Here is a 19,912-nt window from a genome sequence, read left to right on the forward strand (position 1 = left end):
ACCTCCATGAATACATACACAGTTTACTATGGCACTTGTACCTCCATTGCAGTGCCCTCTTCCAGAATAAATATATTTTTCTTTTGGAGAGTCTCTCTGTTTGTTACATAGGTTAACAATTCATATCTATCTATCTATCTATCTATCTATCTATCTATCTATCTATCTATCTATCTATTTATCTATCTATCTACCTATCTATCTAACTTTCTCTCTCTGATTTATGTATCTATCTGCATGTATGTATATAGCTCTGTTCTCTTAAAAGGCCCAGGAGCAATAGTGTACCAGAAGAAATGAGCATACATAATACCAGTGACTCTTGGGATTTCTGTTGAATTCACCATCCAAGATTGACTCCAGTGATTCTTAGTTTCTGGTATCACTACCTTTATGCAGTTCATGTTCACACTAAAGCAGAGCTTACCTAGCTAAGAGATACTAGAAGTGACTAGTAACTCCTAAAGCTAAAACATTGACACTTTTGAGACACACAGGCTGATTGTTTTTCTGTTTTGATGTGGTCTAGAATAAAAGAACAAAAGCCTCTTAATCAAGCTGTAGGCTTACCTAACTTCCAGCTATTCAGCAACAAAATACCCAAGAAGTTATTAACCACAAGTGCTGCTTTAGGGGGCTATGGACTCCCCTGGGGTCCCACATGTGCAGTTAGACTTAAACGTCAACTTAGAGTTACCCCTTCCTCATTTTAATGCTAAAAATCACACCCAGGGGAGGAGATTACAATGCTAACATTGCATGCTGTCTATGAAGAAGCATGTTGAATTACTGCAAAAGCACTAGAAAAACCTCTTCTATACATGCCCTAATGAAACCCTTCCCTATAGAAAGACCCTATAAAACTAACCTCACACACAGTGTTGGTTCCCTTGTGCACAAGCTAAATAAATTGTCTCTTTGTTGCTATATCTGGTAACCTCTCTTGATTTCTGCTCTGGGAGATTACAAGAATTCAGGGAGCTGATAACATTTCTATCTTGTTTCCTTGAAACATTCGCTCTGAGGAAAGTCAGCCACACTATCATGATAACATTCAGCCATTCCTGGGAGATGCCCATATTGGAGAGAAATAAAGGCCTCCCTCCAACATGCCAGTCGTGTGAGTGATCCATGTAGACTTCAGATCACTGTGGAGCCAGTGGACACCTGACTGAGAAAATTCGTAAGAAACCCTAGCCAGAGCCACTCAGCCAAGCCACTGTTGAATTTCTGACCCATAGCTACTGTAGGAGATAATAAATACTTAGCATTGTTTTAAGTCATTAAGCTTTGGGGAAACTTGTTAGACAGCATTTAATCACTAATGCAGTTGCTAAATACCATTAACCACTAAAAGCAACCAAGAATACTTGGAAAAATGACTGTTTCCGGGTCTGGGACAGGGAAAATAGAAGATGAAATTGAAACAACTTGCTGTACCAGAAAATTAAAGTGATGTTTAAAAATAATTATGGTTATATGTCAAAATATAAGATAATTCAGGTTGGCAGAGTTTCAACTAGCAAAATTGGTGCAATTTGGCATCACAATATAGAAAGATATGAAGTCTCATTGAATAAAATAGGACTCCATGAATATATGTGGAAAATAAATATATGCATACATGTATACAGATGAGCATAAGTATATAAATAAATAAGAATAAATAGTGGAGAAGAAAAATTCTTCATTTCAGTAAAATATCAGCTGATAAATATAGATGAAATAATATAGTTAGATATAGTAATTTTTTATAGCCAATATACTAAAAATTAATTCTGGTAAGAATCATCCATACTTTTTTTTTTTTTTTTTTTGAGACTGAGTTTCACTCTTGTCACCCAGGCTAGAGTGCAATGGCATGATCTCAGCTCACTGCAACCTCCGCCTCCTGGGTTCAAGTGATTCTCCTGCCTCAGCCTCCCAAGTAGTCAGGACCTCAGACGTGTGTCACCATGCTCAGCTAATTTCTTTTCTTTTTTTTTTTTTTTTTGTATTTTTAGTAGAGATGGGGTGTCACCATTTTGGTCAGGCTGGAATCAAGTCCTGACCTCAGGTGATCTGCCCACCTCAATACATGTTTAATCAACTGGATGACATTTGATGAGAAACAGAATATTTACATATTCTCAAAGTATATATTTTCAAATTTGTTATTAATTACAAAAGAAAAATAGTAACTCTGAAGTGGATATAATGATATTTTAACCAACTGATCAAAGTTGATGTCATCAATAAACTGCAATTGGACATTTTAGGCCTCCATTTTGATGCCTTGAGAAGGACATAGCATCACTTAAGTACTGTGCCAACCAAAAATGCATAACCTGAATCTACTTATAAGGAAATATCAGACAGATCTAAACTGAGAGAGAGAGTCTATGAAATAACTGGCTTGTATTCTTCAAGAAATGTCAGTGTCAGGAAAGAAAGGCTGAGAAGCTGTCCGAGATTAAAGAAGACTCGAGAGATATGTAAACTTTATTCATTATGGGATTTGGGCCTGGATCCAATCCTGAAAAATGATCGCTATACAGAACATTATTGGCATCATTGAATAAACTGGAATTAGGACTGAAGATTAGAATAAAGTATTATATTACTGTTAAATTTTTTGTATGTATTTTTTTTTTTTTGAAATGGAGTCTGTCTCTGTCGCCCAGCCTGGGGTGCAGTGGTGCGATCTCCACTCACTGCAACCTGTGCCTCCTGGGTTCAAGCGATTCTTCCACCTCAGTCTCCCAAGTAGCTAGGATTACAGGCATGCACCGCCACGCCCAGCTAATTTTTTTTTTTTTAACTCTTGAAATACAGAATTTTATTTATAAACTTTTTAAAGCAGAAGAAAACTCTGTCAAGAAAGACCAAGTGGAAAATGGGTTTCCAAAAAAATGTAATTTTAGGGCAACAAAAGTCTAAAGGGCCACAAAAGACAAATAACACCACTGCCATCTGAACCATGGCTAGTTACTTGTATTTTTTGGCATTGTTAATCATTGAATCTGGGTTTTCCTCTGAATTCCACACAGAGCATGCACTACACAACAATTTTATCAGAACATACTTCCTTTCTACACACATTTCAGGACAAGCTACCACCAGAAACAAATCAATACATATACATCAGGGGCTGAATAATCTCAGTAGTGAGTGAGACACATTTTGCAGAATCCTGCCAAACAAAGGAATGGAAAAGGCTGTGGGCAAAACAAATGGGGGAGCGTTAAAGAATGAAATACTTTCAATATTAATAATTAATTCAGGCACGGTACTGTGTTTTGTACAAAAGAAAAAAATTAACATTTAGTAACACACTAATGAATCTTATCTCCAAAGAGATTAGTGCACTGGCAAAGTATGCGGATTACAGTGGAGAGCTGTGGACAGCAGATACTGAAAACACCCCGGCCTGGCAGGTCCCAAGGTGAGGATGGCCTTCACTGACCACTCCCTTTGCCAGAGGTCCAGAAAGAACTTGCAGCATGGTCACCTGCCTGCTACACTTCCAACTCTAAGCAGCAAACCTCAAGGAGCCAGAGAGGAGTCCCCAGTGGGCAAGGGGAGCAGAGAAGAGGAACATGGTAAATATAAACCTAAAAGACAGTAAAATAGGATGCAATCCCCATTCAAATCGCAGAGACGAGGACAAGTCCCCAAAAGTAGTTGTTAGACTAAAAAAACTGGACACACCTCACTTCCCCAAAAATACACAGAAATTTTGGGGATAACCGGAAAAATAGAGAAATGCTCAATGAAAACCAAGCTCTTCACCTCAAACATCTGAGGACTGAAACACATCCTCTATTATCCAGTCAATAATGCCCTTGCTCTTTAGCAGGGATGCAATTGGTCAATGACACCAAATGGCTTTACAGGGCAACTTTTAAAATGTTCCTTTTAGACCAAAGCCTAGGCTATGAGGATTCAAGCAGCCCTCTAAGACTTGTGACAGCAAGTTCCAAAGGTTCCAAGGTCTAGTCCTTCCTTCCAAGACATAACATCAAACACAAAATCCCGTCATGGTACAATTTATATTTTGAAATATGGAAGCATATTTTAAATACTCTTAAGGCATTTATTTATTACAACATTATCTGATTTCACATTAGCTTAAAATTCAATTCAGTCTTTCCATTTCTTCACTGAGGTCGCCACCTCAGCATATTACACACCGTCTCCAGCACTCAGTGTGACCGGCATCCGCACAGTGAGCCCCAGAGTCAGCCTCTGTTTCCCAAGTGAACCAACTAGATATTAATACTGCTCTGCTACAACGTAAACGCTCCTAACTCAAACTTACTGGAAAAGCAGTGAAACGTCTGTGAAGTGGCTTTAAGAAAAGGTACTTTTGCTTATGAAAAGAAACCAGCGAGTCCTCTAAGGATAATAACAGGGAGTATATTACAGTTAAGCACATGATTTGGAGTGAGGAATTCAGATGTTGCTCTGTTAGTCCAGGCTGTTAATACTCTTCCTGCTCCTCCTGTGGGCCCCCTTCATCAGGTATCACAAAGCCTTCATCTGTGGCATACGGAATGTGTATAGTCCTCCGCAATACAGGGTTATTTTCCCCCTCATTCTCCTGGCAAATCAATTCAATGGTCCATAGCTTTCTGAAGTAGAAATTCCTCTTTCTCCAAGTCTTCAACAGTGAGTTTCAATACGTTGACCTGCTTCATCAACTCAGCTGCCTGGTCATCCCCATTGCCCACACCAGGGTTCTTTCACAACACGCCAGGGCCAGCCTTAGGAGCCGCAGAAGTTCTCTGTGTTGAGATGGGCCTCTGCGGAGCTGTATTGCTAAAATTTTGGTTTATTCAGAGCTGGAGCAAGGAGGGAGGGAGCCACCGAAGTTTCTTGAACTTGTCTGGCAGCCACAGGGTCACAGGCTTTTCCATCATACTTTGCATCAAAAAACTTCTTGAACCACTGCATGAATTCAAAATTGTCCTGAAACTTTCCTGTTACTGATTTGTCCATAGGAATTATTTTGTCAACACCCATCCTCTTAACACCCGCTTACAGTATTTTGAAGTTCCGGAAGCACTCATGTTCTAGCTTAGCTTGAAATTTCACTTTCTTCAAGTCAATGGAGCCAGGAAACAGCATGTCCATAAACTGACATTAGGCAGTCCCTGACCACACTATTTGATCTTTGTCAGATTCAACTGCAGAGCCTCATTGATCCAGGCCAGTATGTCATGTCGACTTAGGTTATCACTGGTCACTGACATGAGTATATGTTCACTGCCATCTTCGGCTCTCAGGGGAACCACGTCCACTGCCCTTACCCGGCTCCAGTTCCTTCATCTCGTTCAAACCGCCAGACCCCACCCTTTTTGTATTTTTAGTAGAGACGGGGTTTTACCATGTTGGCCAGCCTGATCTTGAACTCCTGACTTCATGACCTGCCCACTTTGGCCTCCCAAAGTGCTGAGATTACAGGCGTGAGCCACTGCGCCTGGCCTTTATAATTTTATTGTAGCTATTTTTTAAAATCTTCTTACTCTTAGCTAATGTTAAACAAACATTTAAAGGTTAAAATGTAACAATTCCTGAAACCTAGTCTCATACATTAAAGAAATGCATACTATATACATGCTGAACACACATACACACATATGCATACGATATATACATATGAGAGAGAGGGAGAAAGATCATAAAAGAAATAAGCTAGTCATTTTTAAAACTGTACAAGGGAATTTTTATTTTTGCAACTTGTACAAAGCTTGAAATTGTTCCAGAATAAAAATGTAAACTAATTGCTAACTAGTTTCAGTTGTGTTAAAATTAAATTTTCGTTCCTTTAATATTTGATTTCATATGAGAGCCTTTATTTTGAGAGTAGAGAAATGGTGAAAATGTTAGAGATAAACGTTACGTATTGGTGTCAGAAAGAAGAGAGAGGAGCCAGGTTCTGGATATAAAAATGAGTGAAAATTTCCAGTAAGCAACAACAACAAAAAGTTACGAGCATGGGAGGAGAAGGGAGATGGAGAGGAAAGGCCATAATAAAGAACTTTGTCCTGGAGCACAAAGGATTAGAAAAGAGATTCAGGATTTATTGAGGCAGTTTAAAAAATGAGTTTTGGCGGGGCGCGGTGGCTCACACGTGTAATCCAGCACTTTGAGAGGCCAAGGCGGGCTGATCATGAGGTCAGGAGATCCAGACCATCGTGGCTAACACTGTGAAACCCTGTCTCTACTAAAAATACAAAAACAAAATTAGCCGGGCGTGGTGGGGGGCGCCTGTAGTCCAAGTTACTTGGGAAGGTGAGGCAGGAGAATGGCGTGAACTCGGGAGGCGGAGCTTGCAGTGAGTCAAGATCCTGCCACTGGACCTCAGCCTGGGCGACAGAGCGAGACTCTGTCTCAAAAAAAAAAAAAAAAGTGAATTTTATCTGTTTTCCTCTATATTTTTTGATTATCTACAGTTAGAAATTATTCTAGTGCTATGAATTTCACCTACTCACATGGAAAATAAAAACAGTATTTTTCTAACTAAATCTCATTATATACACTCAGTTGTGACTTTCACTTATTTAAAAATTCCAGTTTAGGTTTTCTCAGTCCATTCAAGTTTCTCCCTTTTCACCTGCTTTTTTTCTCCTCATTGTGATCCAAACACATGGTGGTGAAACAGGAGGAAGTAAGAAGAATCAATAGACAAAATTGGAAGAGGGAACTCTAATATTCTTTTCATTTAAAATGAATTTTGGGGCCGGGCGCGGTGGCTCAAGCCTGTAATCCCAGCACTTTGAGAGGCCGAGACGGGTGGATCACGAGGTCAGGAGATCGAGACCATCCTGGCTAACACGGTGAAACCCCGTCTCTACTAAAAAATACAAAAAAAAACTAGCCGGGCGAGGTGGCGGGCGCCTGTAGTCCCAGCTACTCGGGAGGCTGAGGCAGGAGAATGGCGTGAACCCGGGAGGCAGAGCTTGCAGTGAGCTGAGATCCGGCCACTGCACTCTAGCCTGGGCGACAGAGTGAGACTCTGTCTCAAAAAAAAAAAAAAAAATTTAAAAAAAAAATGAATTTTGGTTTGAGAAACCCTCTGTTCTCAACTCTTCAGGCTTTATTTCCACAGCACCCACTGCTGTGTTGTCACTGTTTCTCTCACAGTTTCCCAAACATTCATGACATTGACTTTGTTTTCACAATGCAAACGGTTGTTTTAGAGACGATCCATCAGGCCATTGAGGTTTTTATTTCTCTTCATCTGACACAAGAACACTCTAGTGTCACTGGCTTACCCTCAGACTTCCTTGATTGTTTTAGAGACATGCGACATTATGTAATAATCCATTATACCCACAGAATCATTAGTTGTTGTGCGGGGGTGAGGGGGAGGTATCTCAGATACTTTCAGAACACATTTTTTTCTCTCTCTATTGTAACTTATTTATTTATGTACTAGGGGAAAGTAGAAACCTTCATTTCTGATGTTGTGATCCTTTTTGTTCTTCCCTTTTCTATGTATTCTTTCTAGGGAAATGCCTAGATTATTCTAGATTATTTCCTTTTGGTTGAAAATCTGCTCTTCTGTAATCAACATATCCCTCCCCCACACTCAACACAAAATACACACACACACACACACACACATGCACACACACATCAGTTTCTTTAAAGTGTAAACTATGCTCTGATCCACCATATTCTTATTCTTTTGGATTAAAACAAATCAAAATAGTCTTTTTCGTTCTCAAAATCTTAGTGCTTGAAAATCTAAGGTCACCTGACTTATCAGATATATGTTCCCACTTTTTGAACTTTACAAAATCTATTAATATATTCAATAACTGTTTTTTTTTTCTTTCTTTTCTTTTTTATGTGTGTTTTTCCTTTCCCGGAAAAAAATAAAATCTCTTCACCTAGGGCAAGCATTGATCCACTGAGGACTAGGAAGAAAAGTATCAGAAATGGCAGCTGTAAAACTCTTTTGTATTGCCAAAGTTTTATCTCACTTCACAATTTATCATCTAGTTCCTCTTTATGCTATCAGTGCATTTGTGCACTCCTAGTTTGTGCCAGAAAATATTCAGGGCAAATCTGGGTGGATAAGCCATAGTTTCTGTCCTCTTTGTATCCATGGCAAACACAGAGGAAAAATACGTTCATAGTACCTTAAAAGAAGAATCTTAAACTAATCAGATTAGTGGAGCACTGTTGGGTTCAGCTTAGGAGTGACTTCCAGAGGAATTCTGATACTCTGGACTTCAACCAAGACTGTGCTGGAGCAGCCACTGCACCCTAAGCAGGGCTTGCTTATTCTGGAAGTTTCTTATAATCGATAAGGTATAAGTCTTCAGAGTTTGTTTCATCAACCTACCTCTGAGCACTACTGTACAGCAGTGATAGAAGCACAGCCACCAGAAAGACAGTCCTGTAATATAACTGATCTGGCAACATTGAAACAATATTCATCATAGCACAGCTCAACTGAGCTGCACATGTGCAGAAAATAGAAGACGGCAGGATATCCAACTGCTGCTGTAAAGTGAGCTGAAATGGGGGTAATCACAAGCAGAGAGGGCAGCAGAAACATGTTAAGGATTCACAGAAGCACAGCCTCAAGCAATGTAGCATAACTGAATATATGAGAAGGGGCATGCTGCTGAAGAAATGAAAGAAGAAACTTGCTCTTAAAAAATCTACTTCTGATGACACTGGACACAGTGTTATACAGCTATATGCAGCTCTACTGATTTCTAATTTTAAATATCAAAAATTAGTATGGATTACAAACCCTGTCAGGAAATATGTATGCATTTATCTAGTATATTTTAGTTACATTGTAGTCATTTTAACTTATTGTTTCCCTAGCTATATTAGCAATTTGTTTACATGGCAAATCAAAAACATTCTGTTAATTTTTTAAGAACTGTTGCAAGTTCATTTGGAAGGGCAAGTTGTATATTTACACACACAGAGACACATGCATTATGCACACTTGAGACTGTGAAATATTATTATGGCAAAAATCAGGAAAGAATCCAAGAAATAAAAGAATGAAGTTAAGAGAGTTCTTTTGTTTATATTGTCATGGCATTCCCACAAAGTAATGACCCTACTATTTGAGGGTGGCTCATGAAAATCATTCTCATTATTTCAGTCATGTATATGTATTTATTCCATTTATTCAACAAGTATTTACCCTGTGTGGTATGCGTATATCACACTATTCACAGCTGGAGACAAGAGATATAGACAAAGGATATTGGCATGCATGATAAGAGCTTTTGCTTTTCCTTCCAGATTTTTAACTCTGGGTAGGTAAAGGGAGTACACTTATTTCCATGCAGGTAATATTGCTCAGTTCATATAACAAAAAGTACTTAGCTCTCACAAACTAAAATTCTGGCAAACATCCATTGAACCTTAGACAAACTTCCTGAATCACAATGACTCTAAATATAGAATCAACAGTATATTATTATAATGAAAGTATCCTTTTTATTTTTTCCCTGCCTGTAGAAAAATTTGTGATAAAGGTGAACTAAAAGGTTGGAAATGAAAGAAAATGTAAGGGAATTAAACAGCAAGTAAATAATTTGAAGTGATAATTTAATTTAAAAGGATTACAATGGCACATGGAGGCTTTTCAAGGTCAATTCTTTAGATAGTTCAATTTCAATGTTTTTTTTAGCTGATTCGATTGAGGTCATTTACAATTTTGCAAGTTGGCTTTTTTTATTCTCGAAAGAATTAATGAGGTACAGTTTAAGGGAACTACCTGGAAAGTTAGTGAATTTGATTATAAACACACATAGACAATTACTCAGTTTATGTTAGCCAAATGCTATTCACTTCAGTGATGCTTTTATGCACATTCCAGGTTCTTAGTAGCTGTGCAGTCATTGTCTTAGTGGAAACATATGTCAATTCCTACTGAAGAGAAGTATTATTGAAGAAGAGAAGAAAACAAAGGAAGATATGGTTTCCTCCTATCTGACTGTAACTCAAGGGACTTTGTTTTCAGGAGCTTTGAATTATCTGCAAAGCATAAAACTTTCATATTCTTTTTAATAAGCTGGATTATTTTCATTTCCTAATAAAACTTCTTTCCATCTCAGTACAGGGTGAACTTTTCAGATTCTGCAAAGATCAAAGGTCGAGACTATAGATCATTCTTTTTTTGAAAGTCAGTTTCCATGGCCTGTGGGTTTTATTATTTAGTCTACAGTGGACGGGTTTCATTGCTTCATGGAGCCAAAGAAACAGAATTTTTAAGAACCTAAAATGCTAACGGGACAAAAATCACTATTTAGAGAACTGAATTGTTATTTTCTTGCTTGTTATTGTTATCAATTACTCATTTACTTATGAACAGATGAATAATTTTTTTTTTGTTTCATCCCACAAATTCATACAGAAAATCTCTGCTTTGGAATGGAATACTTAGAGTAAAAACCATCATTCATATAAATACTTATTCTTGGGTTTCATGTTTATGTCACATAAAAGAGATTGTCATCCCTGGGTGAACCAGACAACAAGTCAGAAACTGTCAGCCTTATTAAATTTGGCTAGTATTTTTGCTCCATTGCTGAATTCTATCTGGTTGCAATCGATCCCATGAGAATGGGGGTTATTCTTAAGGTGATGGAAATGATGAACTTTTGTGCTGGCAAGCTGTTACACTATGGTAGTTCATGTCTTAAATGAAAACCAAATTCAGCATTACAATTTTGAGGAAAATATTTCAGAATAAGAAAATTATTTGTATAGCTTTTATTGCTGTTTCTATCAACAAGATTTATTCCTTAACACATAATTTAGTATTTTGAAAGTGCAGAAAATTTCCTTAGACTATTAAAAATTTTCATTTCATTATTTTTCTTAGAGAATATATACTAGCAGGAGAGTGAATTCTTATCATTTTTTTCTTACAAGCACATTTGCAAGTATACATTTTTGCATTCAAATTTCCCCAAATGTTAACAACATAAGATACTTAGTTTTATCAATAAAGTCATGGCAAATGTTAGGTACCACCAGATCCATCAAACAGCATCCTCATTATTTTTTTACATCTTCATGATCTGCTAATATTTATTTCATCTGTCAATATTTTCCCCAAAAAATGTCTGGTAAATAGCTTTTCACTTCTATTAGACTTTAATAAATGATATCACTTACTATGTGTCATGTTTACTTTTCAACCAAATAATCAAATTCATTTTGACCTCTTCTTAAAGATTTTCACAATCTTTCTAAATTAGTCTTTCTAAATGAGTCTTTCAAAAAGTAACTAATAAAGGAACATAACACTGATAAAACTGCACAGTTTGGACAAAATGGGAGAGTTTCTCAGAAAATTTATTCTACATTTTTATGTGCATTCTTGGAAAAATGTTCATCTTTAATCTAAATGTGTTTAATTTACTTACTCTCATTTTCCCAGTCCAGATCTTAATTATCCATCACCTTGGAGTATGGGAACAATTCCTTAAAGTGCTACTTGCCCCTCACCTCCATCACTCACAACCCATTCTTATGTACTCATACGTTGCTACTGCCAGTGATCAGTTTTCTCCATGACTCTCTGCCAAAATCAGAGTAGAACTTGAGCCTGGCATTCAAAGTTGACCTCAAACTGTGCAAAACATCTCTTTTTGACCTCACTGGTCTTTTCTACATGCTCAAAGACAAATCATACAATATACCGCTTTGCAAGAACCCTATGCCTTTACCAGTAGTATTTTTCTCTACCTGAAAATCATTATTACTCATTTCAATCTGCTAAAATTATAATAATTCCACCAGGCCTTATGTGAATACAATCTATATGCTGATATTTTCCTCAAGCAGAAATTCTCTCTCTCACTTTTGAACTCCAATATTTTGTGTGTGACATGTAAGATTCAGTACCTTCTGTTTTTCATAATGTAAATATGCATTGCAGTTCTTTTTTAAAACTAGAAGTTTTCTAGAGGTAATGATATTCACTTTATTTTTAGTAGTATTTCATTTGTATTTTGTGAATAGTACTTTTGAAATAGTTTTTTTTTTTTTTTTTTTTGAGACGGAGTCTCGCTCTGTCACCCAGGCTGGAGTGCAGTGGCCGGATCTCAGCTCACTGCAAGCTCCGCCTCCCGGGTTCCCGCCATTCTCCTGCCTCAGCCTCCCGAGTAGCTGGGATTACAGGCACCACCACCTCACCCGGCTAGTTTTTTTTTTTTTTGTATTTTTAGTAGAGACGGGGTTTCACCATGTTAGCCAGGATGGTCTCGATCTCCTGACCTTGTGATCCACCCATCTCGGCCTCCCAAAGTGCTGGGATTACAGGCTTGAGCCACCGCGCCCAGCCGAAATAGTATTTTTAAAATAATTATTTTGCCTTAAATAATTAATCATATTATTTAGCAAGTATATTATTCAGTGAGTGAAGTAACTAGTAAATTAGTATGAAAAATAATCATAAATAATCTATGTCTATTAATAGCTAATACATTTTGGAGTGTTATTTTGTGTAAGTGGTTTGTTAGTGATTTATAGATAGATAGATAGATAGATAGATAGATAGATAGATAGATAGATATAGATAGATAGATAGATAGATAGATAGATAGATAGATAGATAGATAGATATACATGCCTATATTAAAAGAATGGAATGGGCAGTATCACCCCTATTTTAAAGACAAGGACATAAAGTGACTCTTTTAAAGGGCACAGACATAATAGTTAGGAGAGTGGCAGTTTGAACTCATATCTATTTGATGTCAGAATGATGCCTTATCTATTATCCAGAAAACAAAATAGTATTATACAGACTCTTTAAAAACATATTTAATTGGGAAGGATATATTAAATCACACTTAAATAATATTGATAAATAATTGCTTAAGTGTGTGAAAGTACAGAGAATAAAATGTCAATCAAAATTGATACAAGCAAAAGTCTTCATAGAATAGAATATATGAGCATTTGGTTGGCCTTGGAAAATAAAATTTAAATATGGATAGGAATGTGATAAATGAACACATCAAAGAAGACACTTTCAGTGTAATCTATTGAACAAGTGGAGGTGCATACTACTAATAATCAAGCACATCCACATTACAATGACAGGTCTCACTGTAGATAATTTATGATTAGTTCAGCATAAAAACAAAAGTTCTTTCATATTGAACTAAATAACAAAGATATTGTACCCACATCCATTGTAATTATGATGTAAACATATATACTTCAAATATCTCTATTTAAAAGTTTTGGTTTTAACCATAGGAAGCTCTGATGATAATTATGCTGAAGTCAACTGGATAAATCCTGTGTTAGCTTGGGCTGCAATTACAAAAGATGGCATGGCTTAAACAATAGAATTTTTATTTTTGCATAATTCTGGAGGCTCCATGTCTAAAATCAAGTTGTCAGCATGGCTGGTTTCTGAACAAGCCTCCCTCCTTAGCTTACAGATGGCTACCTTCTCATTATGTCCTCATACGGTCTTTTATGTGTGCCCGAAAAGAGTGCATTCTGGTCTCTTTCTCTTCTTATAAGAGCACCATTTCTACAGGATTAGGGCCTTACCCTCATGAACTTTAACCTTAATTACCTCCTTAGTGACCCTATCTTCAGACTGGAGTTTTACACTTCAATATGAATTTTGGGGGGACACAATTTTGTCTATGCGAGTCTAATTTTCGAATACTTTGCCGAGAGACTACAACTTTGAAGAAGCAACATCTCTGATGATATCTGTATATGTATACTATCCATGCCTAGGAAGCATGGGACAAAAAAATTATATATGATAAGACTAATAGTTTCCTTTCAATGAGTCTACAGTTGTTCAACAATAATGTATTAATGTAAGTCTCAAGGAAAATAGTAAGAATATGGAAGTCCTAAATTAAGCAGTAATGTACTGTTTAGTATCAATATTTTTCTTAAAACCGCCATGACACGTGTATACCTATGTAACAAACCTGCACCTTCTGCACATGTACCCCAGAACTTACAATATAATTTAAAAAAACTTTCTCTACTTTTTATATTCAGAAATCAAGAGTTAAAAGCTAGAATATATCAACAAATATCAATACATTGGAAGAGTATTTGAAAAGTCCATTATTTGCATAAGAATACACAGATTTTTTTCCATTTGCACTTTAAAAAATTTTAGAATACACTAGAAATTCTAATTTCTCTTGATACTTGTGTAATTAACACTTATAGACACTCTAAAAACTAAAAGAAAAATAAATAATTTTCAAAAAATTACAAAGTATGGAAATACCTGTCACCTCATAACTTTGGGCACAACTGTCATTATTTTTTTTCTCTCTTTTTCTCCATATAGCAAGTTATTTACTAAATTAAAAATGAAATTCAGTTTGAAATATACATTTCAGTATTAATGTTTTTATAATTCCATTCATTAAACAATGATAAAATTAAATTGTACTTTAACCAAAACTAAAATTTAGTTTATCCATGCTTTGCAAAATTAATTTATCGTAACTAAAATATTCCTTTCTATTTTAAGAAACACAACGATATTTCCAATGTGAATGAAATTTACAAGAAATCAAGTGTTCAAATTAAGCTGATTAGTTTTCCTTCTGAGTCTAATATGTGATTTAATCTTATTTCACTCCATTGAAACAAAACATAAAAAGAGTATAACATTGTGAAGACGTTAATTTGATGCTGATTTGTAGTGACATCTTATCAATATATTTTTCTTTCCCTTTCTTTCCTTATTAAGCCATTATTTCTAGTTGTGTTCTTTGTTTCAAGATTGATTATAGTCACCATTTTAGGGATGGGATGCTTCTATGCTGACCAAAAAAAAATAAGAGTAGAATTATAAAAATGTAAATCCTATCAGTCTTTTATTTGACATAAATTTGGTTGAATCTAAAGGGAATTTCACCTTAGCTTAGCAAATTATCTGTATATAAAAAGCATATAATATTAATGTAAACACAATGTAAAAGACAATGTTTTAGCTTCATGAGAAAAAATCTACTTGAAATCATGTTGAAGCTCTGGCTTGCACTTTCCACAACACGATTTGTACTACATAGCGTGTAATCTCAAAGAGTGTGTGTGTGCCATCTTAAAATTATATATATGTATCTTCAAAGGAATGTCATACTTATGTGTTATATACATATGTATTATACATATATGTGTTAAATTTACATATACATATGACAAAATACAAATTATTCTTTTTATTTGTTTTCTACAATTGGTTCATTAAATTTAAAATGCTAAACCTAAAAAAGAGATTAGCCATATAAGAAAAGATGGATAAATTGGACTTTACTAAAATTAATATCTCTCGTTCATCAAAACATGCCATTAAAATGTCCATTTCACAACTTGGGAAACAACAACAAAAACTATGGGTAAAACCTACAAAGCACTTGTATCTATTGTATAACAAGAATTTCTACAAAATAAGAAAAAGACAGACAATCAAGTTTTAATAAAATTAATTTCTGAATAGGTGCCATACACGAGATGCCTAAATATATTGAATGTATGAAGTATGATCAGCATCATTAGTCACCAGAGAAATATGAATTAAAAATCTTCATTTAATAAATAATAAATGATACCCTGCAATGACAAGAATGGGTAAATTAAACTACTGAAAATACTGATATTTGGCAAAGACACTGAGCAATTTCAAATCTTACAGTATTTTGGCAGCACAAATTGATACAGTTATTCTAAGAAACATTTGGCATTATTAATAAAATTAATCACGGATGTATGATAAGGCCCAGCAATTCACTCCTGGTATAGCCCAAAAGAAATGAATGCCTAGATATGCCAGAAACATGTACAAAAAATATTCATAATTGTCTCAAATTAGGAACAATTTAGTTGCCATCAAATGGATAAAAACTAAACAACTTATTTATTTATAAAATGAAAAGAAAAAACAGAATTTCTGATTAGTACAACAAAATGGATAAATTATTCCATGGATGTAATGTTGAGCAAAAGAAGTCAGACACAAAAAAAGTAGAACCTGATCATTTTATCTGTGTTGTTTTAAAATAGGCAAAAGTGTTCTATGTATTATAGATGGAGGTCTGAATAGTGGTTCCACTTGGGGAGGAATATTAATTGGCAGGGATCACGAGAATGTGCTCTGTAATGCTGGAAGTATTCTACATTTTGATCTACGTAGAGTTTTTTGCTTTTGTTTTTAGATATTTAGTTTTTAGCAAAAAAGATTTAAAAAAAAACAAAATCTCTAATTTGTTTTTAGCTCTGTCATCCAACTGGAGTATAGTGGCACAATCACGGCTCACTGCATCCTTGATGTCTTGGGCTCAAGCGACCCTCCCACTTAAGTCTCCTGAGTATCTGGGACTCCAATCACATGCCACCATGACTGGATAATGTTTCAGCCACCGTGCCTACATAATTTTTAATTGTGTATTTATTTATTTATTTTTTTTGTAGAAATGCAGTCTCACTATGTTGCCTGGGTAGGTTTTAAGCTCCTAACCCAAGCGATTCTCCTGTCTTGGCCTCCCAAATCAATGGGATTACAGGGATGGGCCACTGTGCCTGACCTATGTAGAGTTTTCAGTCTTTGAGAACTTTTCATAGTGGTTTTTATGTACACCTAATCTTGGCTGTACATTGAGTTGGACACTGAAGATTTCTGTATATGGCTTTATATAAGTAATTCTTCAATTAAAAAATAAAGAATATTAGGAATTCCTAAAAGTCTTTCATTAAGAAGCGTATGGGGTAACTAAACATTGAAATTAAAACATAAACGTGTGTTTACATATGTATGTGTGTATATATATGTCTCTCTGTGTACATATGTATATATACACACATACATATATATGTTTCTCATTCTTTTTTCCTTCATTTATAATTAGTTTTCATCTTTTTTTGTTAATAAGATCCTACCCATTTTACCCAACCTTTCTGAGTAATATTATCTGTTAAATGGTTATATTTATTTTTTGTTTCTTAAAGAATTATTGTTGTAATCAAATGAAATAATGATAACATCAACATCTGTTGAGCTTTAACTATATACCAGGTGTTATGCATGTTGGAACTCATGTACAGTCATGTGCTGCCTAACAGTTTTTCACTCAAGGACATACTGTATATACTATGGTAGTCCCGTAAGATTATAATACTGTGTTTTTTTAGGTAGTTTTCTATGTTTAGATATGTTTAGGTACATTCATACTTATCATTGTGTTATATTTGCCTACAGTCTTCAGTACAGTAACATGCTGTACAGGCTTGTAGCCTAGAAACAGTAGTCTATATCATGTAGCCTAACTGTATAGTAGGCTGTACTATCTAGGTTTGTGTAAGTATACTGTTTACTTACACAAGTGAAAAATCACCTAATGACACATTTCACAGAGCATTCCTGTTAGGCAACACACAACTCTATATAGTCAAGGGAGGCTGAGGCAGGAGAATTACTTGAATCCAGGAGGCAGAGGTTGCAGAGAGCTGAGATTGTGCTACCGCACTCCAGCCTGGGCGATAGAGTGAGACTCCATCTCAAAAAAAAAAAAAAAAAATCCATAAAAGCAAAGTAATCCACTTCAGATTCATACATTCATTTAGCTTTCATGCCTCTCTGATTTCTTTCAATTGTAAATAATTTCTCAATCTTCCTTTGACTTTTATGGTCTTGACACTTTTGAATGAATTATTTCATAGAATTCCCTTCAGTTTGGACTTACCAGATGTTTCTTCATGATTAAATTCAGGTAAGGTATTTTTTGAAGAAATATCATGAAAGTTGACATCTATGTATAGGATGAAATTTATTAAAATATTGTCAATCGTTCTTCCCTCCTACCTTTCTTAAGAAATTGTTCAGTTTTTCCCCTCCCTCACATATTTCACAAGAGTCCTCCATCCAGTTTTAGAGGATCTTTTGTGCTTTGTGACAAGGAAATGGAAGTAAAGAAAAGGTTGAGTGGAAAAGTCATGAAGGAAAAGAAAAATAAGGATGTTAAAGAAGATTGACAAATAATTTTGAAGCATGACCTTCAAAGTATAAGAAAAATCTTCAGGAAAGTAAACAGAGACTTTAAGTGAACTTTGTTGTGGCCTTTGCATGTCATTAATGTTTGGGAAATGTGAAGGAAGAACTTGATTACATGGAAATTTACTTAATAGTTTCAGAAGTGTCTTCCTTTGCTCATAACACTTGTTTAATATTAAAGTCTATCGGATAATTATTGTACCCCACCACAAAACTGCATAGAAATTATTATTTCTATTTTTCTGACAAGGCAAGTGACTGAATGTTTTAATACTTCTAAGGTTATTTGGGCAGTACTACGCATTTCAACCCAAGCCTATAAATCTCCAAATACCATTTTCCTTGAGTCGATAATGGCTTTAGTTTAAATTATTCCATAAATTGCAAAGTGTAAACAATACTATTTACCTCAAGAAAACAATTATAAGAATAAAATTAAATAGGATTTAACAAGCTAAAATATTTTAAAGATGTACCCTATGATTATTATCATCTAAAACAGTAGATGAGATGCTGCTAGCGGAAGCTAATCATGTGTTCTTCATAAATAAAAGGAGTGATGACCCTTTCATTACACTCTTTTTGCTTGCCAAGTCAGTGGACAATTATAGCAATTTAGATGCCTCTGTCACTGAATTAAGAAAAGGTAAAATAAGTTTAATTCTTAAAAAGATAATACACATGCATGCAGTGTTTCAGTCAGAAATAGTTTCAGCTGTGAGTAGCAGAAAACATAAAATAAAAAAGACTTAAAGAGTCAGGATTATGTGACAACATGCTATTGCAGCAATAATTCTGTGAAACAAACTCTCTAGAAATTTAGTGGCTTAAACCAACAAATTATTAGTTCACAAGCACACATTTGTGCACTGGTGAAGATCAGCAGCTCTTCTATAGATGTTGTTTCTTACAGAAAAAGGGGATCAGTGCACCATTCCATTCTCCTTGAAACAGTGAATAAGACAGATCAGATTGTAGTGATGACAAATACAAAGGTATCAAGTCTACCCTGCCAAGTACATTTGCAGCCTCAGCTTGAATCAAGTCTGCCTGGTTCACAGTAGTCAGAACATAGTTACATGGCTTCTACTGGTAGTAAAAGACACTGGAAAATGCAATTGGGGACGATACTGTGTCTAGTCAAGTACCTGACTAAATATCATTGGTTCTTTGAGTAAGAAAGAATAGGATAATTGGGTATTGGGAGCAATGAGCATTCAGTACCACCTGGTCTGACTCAGGTCATCATCATAGGATCAACAATAAATTTTTTAAAATGTATAATGATGGCAAAATCATGCAATGTCAAAGCAAAAATTACTAATGTTGACATACAGTAATTTGGTTTTTTCCCATGGGAGGAAGATTATTTTGAATATTAGAAGGGAGCACAGTGCAAGTGAAAGTTCTTTGTATCTGATGTGATACAAAGGGTAATAGGAAGACTATGTCCCAAAGAGTTTGGTGGAATATTGATTTACACTCTTAGAAGGGGTGGGTGTGTGTGCTCATGCATGTGTATACATGTATGTATGTGCTTATCTAGGCTATATTTTCTCAGATGCTCTGTATATCTTGAATACCTCCCTCATCATTTAATTACTAAAGTTTATAAATCTACTCTTAATTGCCAGCACCAATGATCTCCACAGTAATTTGAGAGTTGAAGGTGTCTTTAGCGCACAACTCCAGGGTATACCAACCACTTAGTTCTGCTTCAGGGCTTGCTATTCACACATCACGCGAAGTGACCAGAACCCTCTAGACTTGTACAACACTGTGATTCTAAACTAACAGCATCACATTCTTATTAAGAATACTGTTTGAGAAATGATGTTTACTTTTAAATAATGTTTATTTTGAGAATAACCTGTTGTTCGTTGATTCTAA

The 19,912-nt window shown here is 35.4% G+C and overlaps 1 pseudogene; it reads right to left on the reverse strand.

Annotated features, from left to right (window-relative positions):
* Positions 1–4,263: 4,263 nt before the first annotated feature.
* On the reverse strand, positions 4,264–5,254 carry LOC722976 (microtubule-associated protein RP/EB family member 1 pseudogene; annotated as a pseudogene).
* Positions 5,255–19,912: the final 14,658 nt, after the last annotated feature.

This window comes from Macaca mulatta, chromosome 5, assembly GCF_049350105.2.
Source record: "Macaca mulatta isolate MMU2019108-1 chromosome 5, T2T-MMU8v2.0, whole genome shotgun sequence".
NCBI lineage: Eukaryota > Metazoa > Chordata > Mammalia > Primates > Cercopithecidae > Macaca > Macaca mulatta.